This window comes from Dendrobates tinctorius, unplaced genomic scaffold (genome assembly GCF_039654945.1).
Source record: "Dendrobates tinctorius isolate UK_male_01 unplaced genomic scaffold, ASM3965494v1 ptg000063l, whole genome shotgun sequence".
NCBI lineage: Eukaryota > Metazoa > Chordata > Amphibia > Anura > Dendrobatidae > Dendrobates > Dendrobates tinctorius.
Genome location: NW_027361731.1, coordinates 10,200,031 through 10,219,576, shown reverse-complemented (window position 1 = coordinate 10,219,576; position 19,546 = coordinate 10,200,031). Strand labels below are relative to the sequence as shown.

The following is a 19,546-nucleotide window of genomic DNA, read 5'->3' as shown; positions in this document are numbered from 1 at the left end:
CAAATTATTCGCCACATTGTTGGAAGGGCTGCCTCCAAAGGGGTACTCTTGGTCACTGCTGGTGGGCTTGTCCCAAGGTTTTCTCGTTCTGGCTGGAGGTGTTTGGCCTGATGGGTGAGCTGACAGGCAATACTATTAATCCGAATCCGGGTCTGGCAGTGCTAAACGTGGGTATAGAGGAGTTCTCTTGGGAATCCAGGGGATTATTGGTTCACATTCTAGTTGCTGCCAGATATTGCATAAGTAGGTATTGGAAATCCCCAAAGACACCTACATTAGCTGAACTATATAACCAAATTAATCTCCATTGCCAATACGAGTTCTGTCTGGCTCACTCCATCCGCGCCAAAAACAAAATACTTCAGACTTGGGACACGTGGCTAAACTCTGTATATGCATCCCCTGTCAGGCATCTGTTTCCAGGGCAAACTGTCTGAGATTAATAAAATGGGTCAAATAGGGTCAAAGGGAGTGTTACGCAGGGAGTTCATCCGCACCACATGTCAATATTCAAGGTGTTTATATCTATGTTGTTGTTACTGCTCGGGCTACCCCGGAACGCCATCTAATTCCCTAGCTCCCCCCCTCCCTGGTTGCCTCTTTGCAACCATCCATGGTTCACCCCCCCACCTCTTCCTCCCTTCCCCATCTTCCTTTCTTACTCTCTGGTTCTGGTTGTTTGAAACCCTCGTTTTGAGGATTAAAGATTAAATGGTAGGTTGACTTTATACGTATTAGGTGTTGATTAACCAAAAAAAAAAAAGTTGTAACTTGTATCAGACATGATTGTTGGTGGTGTGATGGGAAATGTGAATCATAATCAAAAGATATACTACCACGTGTTACAGCGTTGTTCTCTCTGTGTATTAATGCCATTGATACCTGAATTTTTTCCCTTTTCTAATGTAACTTCCTACAATAAAAATTGATTGGAATAAAAAAAAAAAAAAATGATCTTTTCACCCCCAAATTTTATTTTCCCAAGGGTAACAGGACCCCAAAAGTTCTTGTGCAATTTGTCTTGAGTACGCTGATACCCCACATGTGGGGGTAAAGCATTATATGGGCGCATGGCAGAGCTCGGAAGGGAAGCAGTGCCATTTGACTTTTTTGGCTGGAATTTAGATCAGACACCATGTCGCGTTTGGAAAGCCCCTGATGTGCCAAAACAGTGGAAACCCCCCCACAAATCACACCATTTTGGAAACTAGAACCCCCAAGGAACTTATCTAGATATGTGGTGAGCACTTTGAACCTCCAAGTGCTTCACCAAAGTTTATAACGCCCGGGCATGAAAATAAAAAAATCATTTTTTCCACAAACATGATCATTTAGGCCCCAATTTTTTTAATTTTCCCAAGGGTAACAGGAGAAATTGGCCCCCAAAAGTTGTTTTCCAATTTGTCCTGAGTACGCTGATACTCCATATGTGGGAGAAAACTACTGTATGGGCACACGTCGGGGCTCGGAAGGGATGTAGTGACGTTTTGGAATGCAGACTTTGATGGAATGGTCTTCGGGTGTCATGTTGCCTTTGGAGAGCCCCTGATGTGCCAAAACTGTGGAAACCCCCCACAAGTGACCCCATTTCGGAAACTAGACCCCCCAAGGAGCTTATTTAGATGTGTGGTGAGCACTTTGAACCCCCAAGGGCTTCACTGAAGTTTATAACGTAGAGCCATAAAAATTAAAAAAAATATGATATTTTTGCCCTCAATTTTTTTATTCTCAAGGGTAACAGGAGAAATTGGCCCCCAAAAGTTGTTTTGAAATTTGTCCTGAGTATGCTGATACCCTATATGTGGGGGTAAAACACTGTTTCGGCACCTGGCAGAGCTTGGAAGGGAAGGAGCACCATTTGACTTTTTCAACTGAGAATTGGCTGGAATTGAGATCAGACGCCATGTTGCATTTGGAGAGCACCTGATGTGCCCAAACAGTGGAAACCCCCAATTCTAACTCCAACCCTAGCCCTAATCTCAGCCCTAACGGAAAATTGGAAATAAATACATTTTTTTATTTTATTATTTTCCCTAACTAAGGGGGTGATAACGGGTGGTTTGATTTACTATTTATAGCAGGTTTTTATGTTTGGCAGCTGTCAGACGCTAAAAGATGCTTTTTATTGTAAAAATAGTTTCTGCATCACCACATATTGAGAGCTATAATTTTTCCATATTTTGACCCACCGAGTCATGTGAGGTTGTATTTTTTGCGGGACGAGTTGACGTTTTTATTGGTATCATTTTCGGGCACGTAACATTTTTTGATCAGCTTTTATTCCGATTTTTGGGACGCAGAATGAGCTAAAACAAGCATTTCATGAATTTCTTTTTTTTTTGGGGGGGGGCGTTTACACGGTTCTGAGTCCGGTTTTCAGGTCAATACAATTACAGCGATACCCCATTTATATAATGTTTTTATGTTTTGGCACTTTTATGCAATGAGAACAATTTTATATAAAAAATAATTATTTTTGCATCACTTTATTCTGCGAGCTATAACTTTTTTTTATTTTTTCACTGATGATGCTGTGTGGTGGCTCCTTTTTTGCGGGACAAGATGACGTTTTCAGCGGTACCATGGATATTTATATCCGTCTTTTTGATCGCATGTTATTGCACTTTTTGTTCAGTGGTATGATAATAAAGCATTATTTTTTGCTTTGTTTTTTATTTTTATTTTTTAAGGCGTTCACTAAAGGGGTTAACTAGTGGGACAGATTTATAGGGCGGGTCGTTACGGACACGGCGATACTAAATATGTGTACTTTAATTGTTTTTTTTATTTTCAAAAAATGAATTAGGGATTTTTTTTTTTTTTTTATTTAGCAATTTTTTTTATAAATTATTTTTACACTTTTTTTTTTTTTTTTACTTTATTACATTGTCCCGGGGGGACATCACTGTGAAGTGTCAGATCGCTGATCTGTCACGTCACACAGCGCTGTGACAGATCAGCTTTCCTCAGCCCTGCGCTTTGCAGGCACTGAGGAAGCCGGCCCCCGAAGGCCCCCACGGCCATATTGGAACCGGGGATCTGCAGGGAAGGAGTCCCCCACAGCAGCGCTACACATCGCGCTGCTGTGGGGGTCTCAGGGAAGCACGGAGGGAGCCCCCTCCCTGCCAATGCTTCCCTGATCCTCTGGTACACTGCGATCATGTTTGATCGCAGTGTGCCAGGGGTTATCTCTGGGTCGGTCCGTGACCACCCATGACACATAGTGCCGGGTATCAGCTGTGACAATCAGCTGACACGCGGCCACGATCAGCGGCGCCCCCCCCCCCCCCCCAGGAATGCTGCTGATCGCTATGACGTACTATCCCGTCCTTGGGAATTAAGTCCCAGGGCACATGGATGGGATAGTACATCATATGTCAGAAAGGGGTTAAGAAATGAAGGTCAGCGAGTCCGAAAAATTGGGATAACTTTGAAAGTGTCCCCAAGTGCATTGGCAAAAACCATCAAGCGCTACAAAGAAACTGGCTCACATGAGGACCGCTCCAGGAAAGGAAGACCAAGAGTCACCTCTGCTGCAGAGGATAAGTTCATCCTAGTCACCAGCCTCAGAAATCGCAGGTTAACAGCAGCTCAGATTAGAGACAAGGTCAATGCCACACAGAGTTCTAGCAGCAGACACATCTCTACAACAACTGTTAAGAGGGGACTTTGTGCAGCAGGCCTTCATGGTAAAATAGCTGCTAGGAAACCACTGCTAAGGACAGGCAACAAGCAGATGAGACTTGTTTGGGCTAAAGAACACAAGGAATGGACATTAGACCAGTGGAAATCTGTGCTTTGGTCTGATGAGTCCAAATTTGAGATCTTTGGTTCCAACCACCATGTCTTTGTGTGACGCAGAAAAGGTGAACGGATGGACTCTACATGCCTGGTTCCCACCGTGAAGCATGGAGGAGGAGGTGTGATGGTGTGGGGGTGCTTTGCTGGCGACAATGTTGGGATTTATTCAAAATTGAAGGCATACTGAACCAGCATGGCTACCACAGCATCTTGCAGTGGCATGCTATTCCATCCGGTTTGCGTTTAGTTGGACCTTGACTTACTTTTCAACAGGACAATGACCCCAAACACACCTCCAGGCTGTGTAAGGGCTATGTGACCAAAAGGAGAGTGATGGGGTGCTACGCCAGATGACCTGGCCTCCACAGTCACCAGACCTGAACCCAATCGAGATGGTTTGGGGTGAGCTGGACCGCAGAGTGAAGGCAAAAGGGCCAACAAGTGCTAAGCATCTCTGGGAACTCCTTCAAGACTGTTGGTAGACCATATCCGGTGACTACCTCTTGAAGCTCATCAAGAGAATGCCAAGAGTGTGCAAAGCAGTAATCAAAGCAAAAAAGGTGGCTACTTTGAAGAACCTAGAATATAAGACATATTTTCAGTTGTTTCACACTTTTTTGTTAATTATATAATTCCACATGTGTTAATTCATAGTTTTGATGCCTTCAGAGTGAATCTACAATTTTCATAGCCATGAAAATAAAGAAAATTCTTTCAATGAGAAGGTGTGTCCAAACTTTTGGTCTGTACTGTATACACACATAGATATGCATACATATCCACATTGTATAAGGTCCCCACACACACTTACACATGCACGCACTTACACACAAACACAGACACATACTGTACATACAGAGTATGATGTCCACACACACACATATAATAATAATCTTTAATTTTTATATAGCGCTAACATATTCCGCAGCACTCTACAGTTTGCACACATTATCATCACTGTCCCCGATGGGGCTCACAATCTAAATTCCCTATCAGTATGTCTTTGGAGTGTGGGAGGAAACCAGAGAACCCAGAGGAGACCCACGCAAACACGGGAAAAACTTACAAACTCCTTGCAGATATTGTCCTTGGTGGGATTCAAACCCAGGACCTCAGCGCTGCAAGGCTGTGGTGCTAACCACTGAGCCACCGTGCTACCCATATACATTCAGATACACACATATGCACAAACACGCATACACACAGTGTAATGTCCCCACGCACTTTCATGTGCACGCTCATACACACATGCAAGCACGCCCACACACACACAAACACACATACGCACATGCATACACACAAAGTATAACGAACACACACACACGCCTGTGCATACACACATGTAGATACACGCACAAACATGCATGCACACACAGTATAATGTTCCCACATACTCATACACACATGCAATCATGCACAAACATACGCACAAACACGCAAGCGCATAAACGCCCGTGCATACCCGCATGCAGATACAAACATAAATACGCAAGCACATACAAACATGCATATGCATACACACAAACACACACGTATACACACAGTATAATGTCCGCATGTACACATGCAGGCACATACACACATGCAAGCACGAACAAAAATACACAGTATAATGTCCCCACACACATGCAGATACACAGATGCACATAAACACACAAGCATACGCATGCATAGACACACAAACACATTCACAAGCAAGCATGCACATATACACAAATATCCAAGAAGTATCATTTCTCCTTGCGGAGAATGACATGCTAAGCATGTCGAGGTGAGGAGACTTAAAGCCGCAATGCTCCTCTGGGAAATATGCTAATTATGCAAATTGTCTCTTCAGAGAGGAAGAAGACTAGAACTCTAGTGCCACCTATTGGAGGTAGCAAACCAAACCAGATCTCCCACTTTGCACTGATGAGGGGCAGTACCCCGAAACACAGTGTCTGCAAATGGAGATTCTGGCTTGGCTTTTATCCTAAGTCATGTAACTAGGCTCGTTAAAGGCTCAACATTGACTTTTAGGATTGCTACCTCCAATAGGTGGCACTAGAGTTCTAGTCCTCTTCCTCTCTGAAGAGACAATTTACATAATTAGCATACTTCCCAGAGGAGCATTGTGCTTTTAAGTCTCCTAATCACGGCATGCTTAGCATGTCATTCTCCGCAAGGAGAAATGATACTTCTTGGATATCGGTCAGACGCCTCTCTCACAGCCAAACCAGATCTCCCACTTTGCACTGATGAGGGGCAGTACCCCGAAACACAGTGTCTGCAAATGGAGAATCTGGCTTGGCTTTTATCCTAAGTCATGTAACTAGGCTCGTTAAAGGGTCAACATTGACTTTTAGGATTGCTACCTCCAATAGGTGGCACTAGAGTTCTAGTCCTCTTCCTCTCTGAAGAGACAATTTGCATAATTAGCATAAACACAAATGCGCATATTAATGTGCCAAGGGAAAATGAACTTTGCAAATTGGCAAGTCTTACCCCTCAAATTTCTTCCTTTTGGCATAAGGATTCACCATGTAAAGTATGTAGACATTAAATTTAGATTTTCCACTTGCTCAAGTATATTTTATATATACACTATATACAGACATTTGGTATCGCTGCGTTCAGAAAAGCCCTATCAAAATATGAAATCAATTAATCTGATTGGTAAACGGCGTAACATACCATACATAATACAGGATAGGCATGACCATAAATACTAAATATCCAAGAAGTATCATTTCTCTTTGCAGAGAATGACATGCTAAGCATGCCGTGATGAGGAGACTTAAAGCCGCCATGCTCCTCTGGGAAATATGCTAATTATCTCTTCAGAGAAGATCTCGCACTTTGCACTGACGAGGGGCAGTACCCCGAAACACAGTGTCTGCAAATTGAGATTCTGGCTTTGGCTTTTATCCTAAGTCATGTAACTAGGCTCGTTAAAGGGTCAACATTGACTTTTAGGATTGCTACCTCCAATAGGTGGCACTAGAGTTCTAGTCCTCTTCCTCTCTGAAGAGACAATTTGCATAATTAGCATATTTCCCAGAGGAGCATTGCGGCTTTAAGTCTCCTCACCTCGACATGCTTAGCATGTCATTCTCCGCAAGGAGAAATGATACTTCTTGGATATCGGTCAGACGCCTCTCTCACAGCCAAACCAGATCTCCCACTTTGCACTGATGAGGGGCAGTACCCCGAAACACAGTGTCTGCAAATTGAGATTCTGGCTTTGGCTTTTATCCTAAGTCATGTAACTAGGCTCGTTAAAGGGTCGACATTGACTGTTAGGATCGTTACTTCCAATAGGTGGCGCTAGAGTTCTAGTCCTCTTCCTCTCTGAAGAGACAATTTGCATAATTAGGATAAATACTAAACAAACATTTAAAACTGCAATATGATGTGCCATTGAGTAACCAGTAAATGATAACTAATCTTAAAAAAAAAAAAGAAAATTATAAAATATCTATGACCTAAAAGGAACAAAATTAGGAGGCAAGACCTTCAAAATTTGCAATTTAATTTTTACTGTGCGTTTCCTTGGCACCCTCTAGCATATATGCACACACATGCACACAGGCACACGCGGACGCCATTTTTGGACACTCAGCAGCTGGAAGAGCGGGGTAACCGCCAGTTTTGGTGTCTCTCATGGAGGCGCCTATTCTGGGGCGGCTGCTGGCTGCAATTTTCAGCGTGGGGGGCCCAGAACGCTTGGGGCGCACCGCGCTGAGATTTCCAGCCCTCAGCTGTCTGGGTTACCTTGGCCGGCAATAGAAAATATGGCGGAGCCCACGCCAAGGGTTTTTTTTTCGTTATTTAAACAAAAAAACAAAAGAAAAAGGCTTCCCTGTATTTTTCATTGCCAGTGAAGGCAACACCAGGTAGCGGGGGTTGGCAGCCAGTAGCTGCGCTGGCAAGACAAAATACAGCGAAGCCCTACACATTTTTTACCAGGATATCAAATAGATTGCCAGATTGACAGTATTATAAACCCCCCCCCCCCTCAGAAAAAGGTTTTCAACTAAAAATACACTTACATACATTGAGAGGGAGCACGGTGGGGGAGGTGAGAGAGCCAGCCGCCACCCCCAGCGCCACAGAGCTGCCCCCGTTCGTGATAGCGTCTGGTCCACATCTAGCCTACTAATAAAACCTATATTTAGGTCACAGACAACAAGCAGTTTCTCCCTCAGAGTCGGCAGCTGAACACGTTTCTCATAGCCTCATTCACAGACGGACCGCCCATCACCAGTACTGACCACCCGCAGAGCCGGACCGCCCATCGCCAGTACTGACCACCCGCAGAGCCGGTCCGCCCATCACTAGCACTGACCTCCACCCGCAGAGCCGGTCCGCCCGTCACCAGCACTGACCTCCACCCGCAGAGCCGGTCCGCCCGTCACCAGCACTGACCTCCACCCGCAGAGCCGGTCCGCCCGTCACCAGCACTGACCTCCACCCGCAGAGCCGGTCCGCCCGTCACTAGCACCGACCTCCACCCGCAGAGCCGGACCACCCATCACTAGTACTGACCTCCACCCGCAGAGCCGGACCGCCCGTCACTAGCACTGACCTCCACCCGCAGAGCCGGACCGCCCGTCACTAGCACTGACCTCCACCCGCAGAGCCAGTCCACCCGTCACTAGTACTGACCTCCACCCGCAGAGCCGGACCGCCCGTCACTAGTACTGACCTCCACCCGCAGAGCCGGACCGCCCCTCACTAGTACTGACCTCCACCCGCAGAGCCGGACCGCCCCTCACTAGTACTGACCTCCACCCGCAGAGCCGGACCGCCCGTCACTAGCACTGACCTCCACCCGCAGAGCCGGTCCGCCCGTCACTAGCACTGACCTCCACCCGCAGAGCCGGACCGCCCGTCACCAGCACTGACCTCCACCCGCAGAGCCGGTCCGCCCGTCACTAGTACTGACCTCCACCCGCAGAGCCGGACCGCCCGTCACCAGCACTGACCTCCACCCGCAGAGCCGGACCGCCCGTCACCAGCACTGACCTCCACCCGCAGCGCCGGACCGCCCGTCACTAGTACTGACCTCCACCCGCAGAGCCGGACCGCCCGTCACCAGCACTGACCTCCACCCGCAGAGCCGGACCGCCCGTCACTAGTACTGACCTCCACCCGCAGAGCCGGACCGCCCGTCACCAGCACTGACCTCCACCCGCAGAGCCGGACCGCCCGTCACTAGCACTGACCTCCACCCGCAGAGCCGGACCGCCCGTCACTAGCACTGACCTCCACCCGCAGAGCCAGTCCACCCGTCACTAGTACTGACCTCCACCCGCAGAGCCGGACCGCCCGTCACTAGTACTGACCTCCACCCGCAGAGCCGGACCGCCCCTCACTAGTACTGACCTCCACCCGCAGAGCCGGACCGCCCCTCACTAGTACTGACCTCCACCCGCAGAGCCGGACCGCCCGTCACTAGCACTGACCTCCACCCGCAGAGCCGGTCCGCCCGTCACTAGCACTGACCTCCACCCGCAGAGCCGGACCGCCCGTCACCAGCACTGACCTCCACCCGCAGAGCCGGTCCGCCCGTCACTAGTACTGACCTCCACCCGCAGAGCCGGACCGCCCGTCACCAGCACTGACCTCCACCCGCAGAGCCGGACCGCCCGTCACCAGCACTGACCTCCACCCGCAGCGCCGGACCGCCCGTCACTAGTACTGACCTCCACCCGCAGAGCCGGACCGCCCGTCACCAGCACTGACCTCCACCCGCAGAGCCGGACCGCCCGTCACTAGTACTGACCTCCACCCGCAGAGCCGGACCGCCCGTCACCAGCACTGACCTCCACCCGCAGAGCCGGACCGCCCCTCACTAGTACTGACCTCCACCCGCAGAGCCGGACCGCCCGTCACTAGTACTGACCTCCACCCGCAGAGCCGGACCGCCCGTCACTAGTACTGACCTCCACCCGCAGAGCCGGACCGCCCGTCACTAGTACTGACCTCCACCCGCAGAGCCGGACCGCCCGTCACTAGTACTGACCTCCACCCGCAGAGCCGGACCGCCCGTCACCAGCACTGACCTCCACCCGCAGAGCCGGACCGCTCGTCACTAGTACTGACCTCCACCCTCAGAGCCGGACCGCCCGTCACTAGCACCGACCTCCACCCGCAGAGCCGGACCGCCCGTCACCAGCACTGACCTCCACCCGCAGAGCCGGACCGCTCGTCACTAGTACTGACCTCCACCCGCAGAGCCGGACCGCCCGTCACTAGTACTGACCTCCACCCGCAGAGCCGGACCGCCCGTCACTAGTACTGACCTCCACCCGCAGAGCCGGACCGCCCGTCACTAGTACTGACCTCCACCCGCAGAGCCGGACCGCCCGTCACTAGCACCGACCTCCACCCGCAGAGCCGGACCGCCCGTCACCAGCACTGACCTCCACCCGCAGAGCCGGACCGCCCGTCACTAGTACTGACCTCCACCCGCAGAGCCGGACCGCCCGTCACCAGCACTGACCTCCACCCGCAGAGCCGGACCGCCCGTCACCAGCACTGACCTCCACCCGCAGCGCCGGACCGCCCGTCACTAGTACTGACCTCCACCCGCAGAGCCGGACCGCCCGTCACCAGCACTGACCTCCACCCGCAGAGCCGGACCGCCCGTCACTAGTACTGACCTCCACCCGCAGAGCCGGACCGCCCGTCACCAGCACTGACCTCCACCCGCAGAGCCGGACCGCCCCTCACTAGTACTGACCTCCACCCGCAGAGCCGGACCGCCCGTCACTAGTACTGACCTCCACCCGCAGAGCCGGACCGCCCGTCACTAGTACTGACCTCCACCCGCAGAGCCGGACCGCCCGTCACTAGTACTGACCTCCACCCGCAGAGCCGGACCGCCCGTCACTAGTACTGACCTCCACCCGCAGAGCCGGACCGCCCGTCACCAGCACTGACCTCCACCCGCAGAGCCGGACCGCTCGTCACTAGTACTGACCTCCACCCTCAGAGCCGGACCGCCCGTCACTAGCACCGACCTCCACCCGCAGAGCCGGACCGCCCGTCACCAGCACTGACCTCCACCCGCAGAGCCGGACCGCTCGTCACTAGTACTGACCTCCACCCGCAGAGCCGGACCGCCCGTCACTAGTACTGACCTCCACCCGCAGAGCCGGACCGCCCGTCACTAGTACTGACCTCCACCCGCAGAGCCGGACCGCCCGTCACTAGTACTGACCTCCACCCGCAGAGCCGGACCGCCCGTCACTAGCACCGACCTCCACCCGCAGAGCCGGACCGCCCGTCACCAGCACTGACCTCCACCCGCAGAGCCGGACCGCCCGTCACTAGTACTGACCTCCACCCGCAGAGCCGGACCGCCCGTCACTAGTACTGACCTCCACCCGCAGAGCCGGACCGCCCGTCACCAGCACTGACCTCCACCCGCAGAGCCGGACCGCTCGTCACTAGTACTGACCTCCACCCTCAGAGCCGGACCGCCCGTCACTAGCACCGACCTCCACCCGCAGAGCCGGACCGCCCGTCACTAGCACTGACCTCCACCCGCAGAGCCGGTCCGCCCGTCACTAGCACTGACCTCCACCCGCAGAGCCGGACCGCCCGTCACCAGCACTGACCTCCACCCGCAGAGCCGGTCCGCCCGTCACTAGTACTGACCTCCACCCGCAGAGCCGGACCGCCCGTCACCAGCACTGACCTCCACCCGCAGAGCCGGACCGCCCGTCACCAGCACTGACCTCCACCCGCAGCGCCGGACCGCCCGTCACTAGTACTGACCTCCACCCGCAGAGCCGGACCGCCCGTCACCAGCACTGACCTCCACCCGCAGAGCCGGACCGCCCGTCACTAGTACTGACCTCCACCCGCAGAGCCGGACCGCCCGTCACCAGCACTGACCTCCACCCGCAGAGCCGGACCGCCCCTCACTAGTACTGACCTCCACCCGCAGAGCCGGACCGCCCGTCACTAGTACTGACCTCCACCCGCAGAGCCGGACCGCCCGTCACTAGTACTGACCTCCACCCGCAGAGCCGGACCGCCCGTCACTAGTACTGACCTCCACCCGCAGAGCCGGACCGCCCGTCACTAGTACTGACCTCCACCCGCAGAGCCGGACCGCCCGTCACCAGCACTGACCTCCACCCGCAGAGCCGGACCGCTCGTCACTAGTACTGACCTCCACCCTCAGAGCCGGACCGCCCGTCACTAGCACCGACCTCCACCCGCAGAGCCGGACCGCCCGTCACCAGCACTGACCTCCACCCGCAGAGCCGGACCGCTCGTCACTAGTACTGACCTCCACCCGCAGAGCCGGACCGCCCGTCACTAGTACTGACCTCCACCCGCAGAGCCGGACCGCCCGTCACTAGTACTGACCTCCACCCGCAGAGCCGGACCGCCCGTCACTAGTACTGACCTCCACCCGCAGAGCCGGACCGCCCGTCACTAGCACCGACCTCCACCCGCAGAGCCGGACCGCCCGTCACCAGCACTGACCTCCACCCGCAGAGCCGGACCGCCCGTCACTAGTACTGACCTCCACCCGCAGAGCCGGACCGCCCGTCACCAGCACTGACCTCCACCCGCAGAGCCGGACCGCCCGTCACCAGCACTGACCTCCACCCGCAGCGCCGGACCGCCCGTCACTAGTACTGACCTCCACCCGCAGAGCCGGACCGCCCGTCACCAGCACTGACCTCCACCCGCAGAGCCGGACCGCCCGTCACTAGTACTGACCTCCACCCGCAGAGCCGGACCGCCCGTCACCAGCACTGACCTCCACCCGCAGAGCCGGACCGCCCCTCACTAGTACTGACCTCCACCCGCAGAGCCGGACCGCCCGTCACTAGTACTGACCTCCACCCGCAGAGCCGGACCGCCCGTCACTAGTACTGACCTCCACCCGCAGAGCCGGACCGCCCGTCACTAGTACTGACCTCCACCCGCAGAGCCGGACCGCCCGTCACTAGTACTGACCTCCACCCGCAGAGCCGGACCGCCCGTCACCAGCACTGACCTCCACCCGCAGAGCCGGACCGCTCGTCACTAGTACTGACCTCCACCCTCAGAGCCGGACCGCCCGTCACTAGCACCGACCTCCACCCGCAGAGCCGGACCGCCCGTCACCAGCACTGACCTCCACCCGCAGAGCCGGACCGCTCGTCACTAGTACTGACCTCCACCCGCAGAGCCGGACCGCCCGTCACTAGTACTGACCTCCACCCGCAGAGCCGGACCGCCCGTCACTAGTACTGACCTCCACCCGCAGAGCCGGACCGCCCGTCACTAGTACTGACCTCCACCCGCAGAGCCGGACCGCCCGTCACTAGCACCGACCTCCACCCGCAGAGCCGGACCGCCCGTCACCAGCACTGACCTCCACCCGCAGAGCCGGACCGCCCGTCACTAGTACTGACCTCCACCCGCAGAGCCGGACCGCCCGTCACTAGTACTGACCTCCACCCGCAGAGCCGGACCGCCCGTCACCAGCACTGACCTCCACCCGCAGAGCCGGACCGCTCGTCACTAGTACTGACCTCCACCCTCAGAGCCGGACCGCCCGTCACTAGCACCGACCTCCACCCGCAGAGCCGGACCGCCCGTCACCAGCACTGACCTCCACCCGCAGAGCCGGACCGCTCGTCACTAGTACTGACCTCCACCCGCAGAGCCGGACCGCCCGTCACTAGTACTGACCTCCACCCGCAGAGCCGGACCGCCCGTCACTAGTACTGACCTCCACCCGCAGAGCCGGACCGCTCGTCACTAGCACTGACCTCCACCCGCAGAGCCGGACCGCTCGTCACTAGTACTGACCTCCACCCGCAGAGCCGGTCCGCCCGTCACCAGCACTGACCTCCACCCTCAGAGCCGGACCGCCCGTCACCAGCACTGACCTCCACCCGCAGAGCCGGACCGCCCGTCACCAGCACTGACCTCCACCCGCAGAGCCGGACCGCTCGTCACTAGTACTGACCTCCACCCGCAGAGCCGGACCGCCCGTCACTAGTACTGACCTCCACCCGCAGAGCCGGACCGCCCGTCACTAGTACTGACCTCCACCCGCAGAGCCGGACCGCCCGTCACTAGTACTGACCTCCACCCGCAGAGCCGGACCGCCCGTCACTAGCACCGACCTCCACCCGCAGAGCCGGACCGCCCGTCACCAGCACTGACCTCCACCCGCAGAGCCGGACCGCCCGTCACTAGTACTGACCTCCACCCGCAGAGCCGGACCGCCCGTCACTAGTACTGACCTCCACCCGCAGAGCCGGACCGCCCGTCACCAGCACTGACCTCCACCCGCAGAGCCGGTCCGCCCGTCACCAGCACTGACCTCCACCCTCAGAGCCGGACCGCCCGTCACCAGCACTGACCTCCACCCGCAGAGCCGGACCACCCGTCACTAGTACTGACCTCCACCCGCAGAGCCGGACCGCCCGTCACTAGTACTGACCTCCACCCGCAGAGCCGGTCCGCCCGTCACTAGTACTGACCTCCACCCGCAGAGCCGGACCGCCCGTCACCAGCACTGACCTCCACCCGCAGAGCCGGACCGCCCGTCACTAGTACTGACCTCCACCCGCAGAGCCGGACCGCCCGTCACTAGTACTGACCTCCACCCGCAGAGCCGGTCCGCCCGTCACTAGTACTGACCTCCACCCTCAGAGCCGGACCGCCCGTCACTAGTACTGACCTCCACCCGCAGAGCCGGACCGCCCGTCACTAGTACTGACCTCCACCCGCAGAGCCGGTCCGCCCGTCACTAGTACTGACCTCCACCCGCAGAGCCGGACCGCCCGTCACCAGCACTGACCTCCACCCGCAGAGCCGGACCGCCCGTCACTAGTACTGACCTCCACCCGCAGAGCCGGACCGCCCGTCACTAGTACTGACCTCCACCCGCAGAGCCGGTCCGCCCGTCACTAGTACTGACCTCCACCCTCAGAGCCGGACCGCCCGTCACTAGTACTGACCTCCACCCGCAGAGCCGGACACCGGGACACGAGGAATCCACGGGAGAGATACTGTAGTAGCTTTGAGCTGGAGGTTCCTGCGAGGAGATGACGTCACCGGAAGGGGCGGGGCCTGAGTCCTCTTATGGCAGGAAGCAGCTGTGTGTGGGTTGGAGGTGATATTCTGAGCTCCTTATTTCAGCCGCTCCGCTGTAGACGGTGCAATATACTTCTAGTATTAATGCGCCAGTAATGGGGAATCTCCACATCCGTCCACATATATGGCTGCTCTGTGCGCACAGGACCTGTGATGAGGTCACAGGAGGGGAGGAGTCAGGGGTCACATGATCAGGGGCCTCAGTGTGTGCAGGACTCTGCTGTGCTGGCTGTCATGGTGCTGGATGAGGGGAAGTTTCTGTGTGGGGTCAGGAGTAGAGATGAGCGACTTTGCCTTTTTTCAGGTCGAGTTGGATTTCGCGAAACCTGACTTTCGCAAAAGTCGGGTCAAACGAAATCGGCCGACTATAGGTAAAAGTCGAAGGTCCGACTGAAACACGAAACCCAATGTACGTCAATGGGGAATAAAAGTCGGCAGTGAGAGGAGGACAGGAAACACACCTACAGTGCCCATTTGAATGCCAAAAGCATCAATTCTTCTTACTTAAGCTTGTCAACCTTAATTAACTTCATAATACAAGTTACGCACTGAAAAATGGGGGTTATTTGGCTAAAGTTGTGGGGGGGAGGGCTGGCTGCAGGTTTTCATGTGCCCTGGGCGAAAGAGCGCCCCTTTAACACATACCACAACTCATCATGCTCCGATACGGCAGAGAAATAGCGGTATAGTACAATGAAAAATACCTCACTTTTTACATCTCATGACGAGGCCCATCTATTTCTCCATACAGAATCATTGGTCCCATATAATGTTCGATACAGTATATGATGCGCTCCACATAATGCTACAGTATATGTTGGTCCCAATGGATGAAGCTCCACTGTCTTATGGGCCCAAATAATGCTCCATATATAATGGGCCCCATTTCTAATGCTCTAGTGTATAATGGGCCCTGTAAATGCTGCTCCAGTGTCTGATGACCACCTTTGGAATGCTCTAGTGTATGGTGGGCCCCATATATCATTCTCCAGAGTATAGTGCTCCCCAAAAATTGCTGTCGCAACATTGAAAACAATGAAATAAGTCTCCTCGCTAGGGAATCCCTGTACTTGTCTGGACTCCTCCTCGTCCCCATCTTCCATCTCACTGCACTTGGCTGTTTAGGCAGCGGGCATACAGACGTGAGGTCATTGCGCTTTCTGATCAGAATATCACTGTCAGGAAACGCGGAAGACGTCATGGCGGTGGAGCAGGGAAGGTAAGTGTTATGATGAGTCACCGAAGGAGTTAAAAACAAAATACCAGCTAAGTCCAGAAAAACCAGAGAGGTTGGCAGCTATCGGATTGCAGACCCCTGAACCTATCCACAACAACTAGCAGTAGCCGTGGGGGGTTCCTATGGTGCCCTAGACCCCTCGATCACAGCCGGAGAGCTACATAGCCTAAAGACAGAAAGGGGAAAAAATAAACTGCCCCAGAGCAGACCCCAAAGCAATAGGCAGCCCCCAACATATAATGACGGTGAAGCAAGATGAAAACACTAACACAGATAGAAAGATAGGTTGAGCAAATGATGGGGCCCAAGCTAACTACATAGGACAGGATAGGAAAGCTGCTGTCTGCCATCCGCAAAAACCCTATCAAAATGAGCCAACCGACTGATAGGAAAAACAGGCCCTGAAGTCGCTAGGCTTCAAAAGACTATATCAGCACTCAGGTATATTCTGAAGACAGAGCAAAAGATCAACAGATCAGAGACAAAAATGGAATTCAGCTCACCCCCGGCCGGGGATGGCAGAACTCCAAACAACAAGGCAAAACAAAAACAAAACTGAAGAGTACAAAGCAGAGCAGAAAAACTTAGCTTTGAGACGCAGGAATCAGACTGGTCTCCAAGAATCCAGCAGGAAAATCACCAGCCAGGAAGAAGGGCGTCGGCAGCCTTATATCCAGTCCTCAACTCCAGCCACCCAGTTATCATCTAGCTGCCCAGGTGTTTGGTAATCAGTCTCACTACCTTCCTTCACCAGAGGAGGGAGTTCATCAGACCTCAATGATGAAGGGAAAAATGAACTCACAACAGGTAAGTATTTCAACCTTGCAAGTGCTGTGATCCTGAGCAAGCGGGGGGGCCCACTCGTTGGCGACGGCACTGGCACAGGGCCCCTGATAGTACGGTGGTGTGTCTGATGGCGGGTGGGCCGAACCTGCACTTTCATCTGCAGCTTCCTCTTTGTCACCGTGTAAGGTGGAACAGTATATGGGAAGGGTAACCTGAGTTTCATCAGGGTCCGGTTCAGGCTGTGTAGAGTGCGAGGGGAATGTAGTGGTCTGTGTCAATGTACCAGCAGAATCATCTAGCAGTGGCTGGGCCGCAGTGCACTTGTGTCGCCCCCAGGAGTACGGTCGCCACAGTGGCATTACCTTCCTCCTAGGGAGTGTGATGTCATGCTTGGGAGTAACGAAGGATCTCTCTAGCAGGTTAACTGATTGGGCGGCGTTATTCCCACGAGTCACGACCCTCCAAACAGCGTCCATGAAGGCAAAGTGTTTGTTTTACGTGGGCAGTATGGTTGCAAAGCTGAACCTTAAAGGAATGTCCAGAAGGGCACCACCAGGAGTGGAGCCTACGGCGTAATTTGACTAAACATGGGCAACCTCAACCATCCAGCAACTGAAAAGATGCACGCGAAATTGGCCAATAACTGATGTGTCATGCCCTTACATGTCCGTGGCTGCATGTGCGCTGCACTGAAAGGGCCAGCGTGTGTCGCTTACAGGTGCAGATAACCAGCAGAACACTGTTAGTGATGGGGATCTGGGATTACAATTATTACCTGCGAACGATGATTTCCCAGTAAGTGCAGGTCAACCGCAGTTCCGGAATTAGGCCTAAATGGCATTCCTGAAAAAATGAAAAACTTATGTGTACAAACCACAGGTGCTGTAGCTTGCTTAACAGCTCGCCAGCCGTTCTCAGGCCCAGTATGGATTACACGTGATTGCACAAAGGTGAGAAAGGGTACCGTATCCCCGGATAACATGTATGGAGAGCGTACACATTCAAAATATATGTCTCAGGAGGCAGGCTCAGACGGTGTTAGGCCCAGTATGGATTGCACGTGATTGCACAAAGGTTAGAAGGGGTACCGTATCCCCGGATAACATGTATGGAGAGCGTACACATTCAAAATATATGTCTATACATCAGGAGGCAGGCTCAGATGGTGTCAGGCCCAGTATGGATTACATGTGATTGCACAAAGGTGAGAAAGGGTAACATATCACCGGATAACATGTATGGATAGCATAGTTTACACATTCAAAATATATGTCTATAGATCAGGAGGCAGGCTCAGACGGTGTCAGGCCCAGTATGGATTTGACAGCCCAGACTACACAGCAGAGGAACAGGGAGAGGTAAAGATTGCAAATGCTGGGGCCCTGCCCAAGCAAGGGGGATCACTCGTGGGCATCGGTACTGGCACTGGGCCCCTCTTAGTATGACGGTGTGTCTGACGGCGGGTGTGCACCCCCACCGTCAGAGACACTTGATTGCACTATGAGGGACCCTGTGCCAGTGCCCGCGCCCAAGAGTCAGCCTATCCACCTGTCCAGGGCAACGGCACTCGCACGGTTTCGTGCGGTAGGTGGTGACCCCGGCCTTGTGGGGGGAGGCAGCACAGTTAGGGAGGTTTACAAAGTGGCATATGTTGATGTTGGACATTCAGCTGATGCAAAAGGTGAAATAGGTCAAGTCCCAGGAAGAGGAGGACCAAAGCAAGCCATTTTTCTGTCAACCTATGTGTCATCAGGGGAAGGTGGGACAAAATCCTTGGAAACCCATGCATGGTTTATTTTAATGAAGGTTAGATCATCCACATTTTGGGTCAACAGACGGGTCCTTTTTTCTGTCAGGATTGATCCAGCAGCACTGAAGACTCTTTCCAATAGCACACTTGCAGCTGGGCAAGCGAGCTCCTGTAACGCATATTGTGCCAATTCAGGCCAGGTGTCCAGTTTAGCGGCCCAATTGTCAAAGGGGAATGACCTGTGAGGGAGAACATCGACATGGGAGGAAAAGTAGTTTGTAACCATAGTTGACAAGTGCTGTCTCCTGTCACTTTCCATCGATGCAGTATTACCAGTCGTGTGAGCGGGACTTGAAAAATCAGTCTACAACATGGTCATGAAACCCCTGTCTCCAACGCCACTTCTGATGTGTGCACCACAAACACCTCTTCCAAGCTGCCCCTGACCCCTACGGCTCGTGTGAGAACCATCACCACTGCTGTGTGCTGGGAATGCCTCAGCCAACCGGTTTACCTGAGTTGCTTGTTTGTTAGCCAATATTACGTCAAGGTTCTCCTGTGGCATGATGTTTTGGAATTTGCCTTTATAGCGTTGATCCAGGATGCTGGCCAACCAGTATTCGTCATCGTTCATCATTTTGGCAATGCGGGGGTCCCTTTTTAGGATCTGCAAGGCATAATCTGACATGTGGGTCAATGTTCCCGGTGTCAATGATGCAGTGCGACTGCTGGGTGGAGGAGCAATTTCTGGCAAATCCACATCTCTCCAGTCACGCACAAACCCTGTACCAGACCTTGCCACGCCAACATTTTCTCTGGACACACGAGAAGCATCCTCCTCCCCTAAATAATCATCCCCATCATCACCC

The 19,546-nt window shown here is 53.9% G+C and overlaps 1 protein-coding gene across 4 annotated transcripts in view; it reads right to left on the bottom strand.

The window, feature by feature from the left end:
• Positions 1-15,032, bottom strand: part of LOC141094271 (uncharacterized) — a 36,393-nt gene extending 21,361 nt beyond the window's left edge. For 2 of the 4 annotated variants that reach the window (XM_073580099.1, XM_073580098.1), the window contains exon 1: positions 14,769-15,032. The gene's annotated coding sequence lies outside the window, so the exon portion shown is untranslated. Of the gene's footprint in view, positions 1-8,328; positions 8,715-14,768 lie in introns of those variants that run through there. The other 2 variants (XM_073580101.1, XM_073580100.1) reach the window with 2 other exon arrangements.
• Between the last annotated feature and the right edge of the window lie 4,514 nt (positions 15,033-19,546).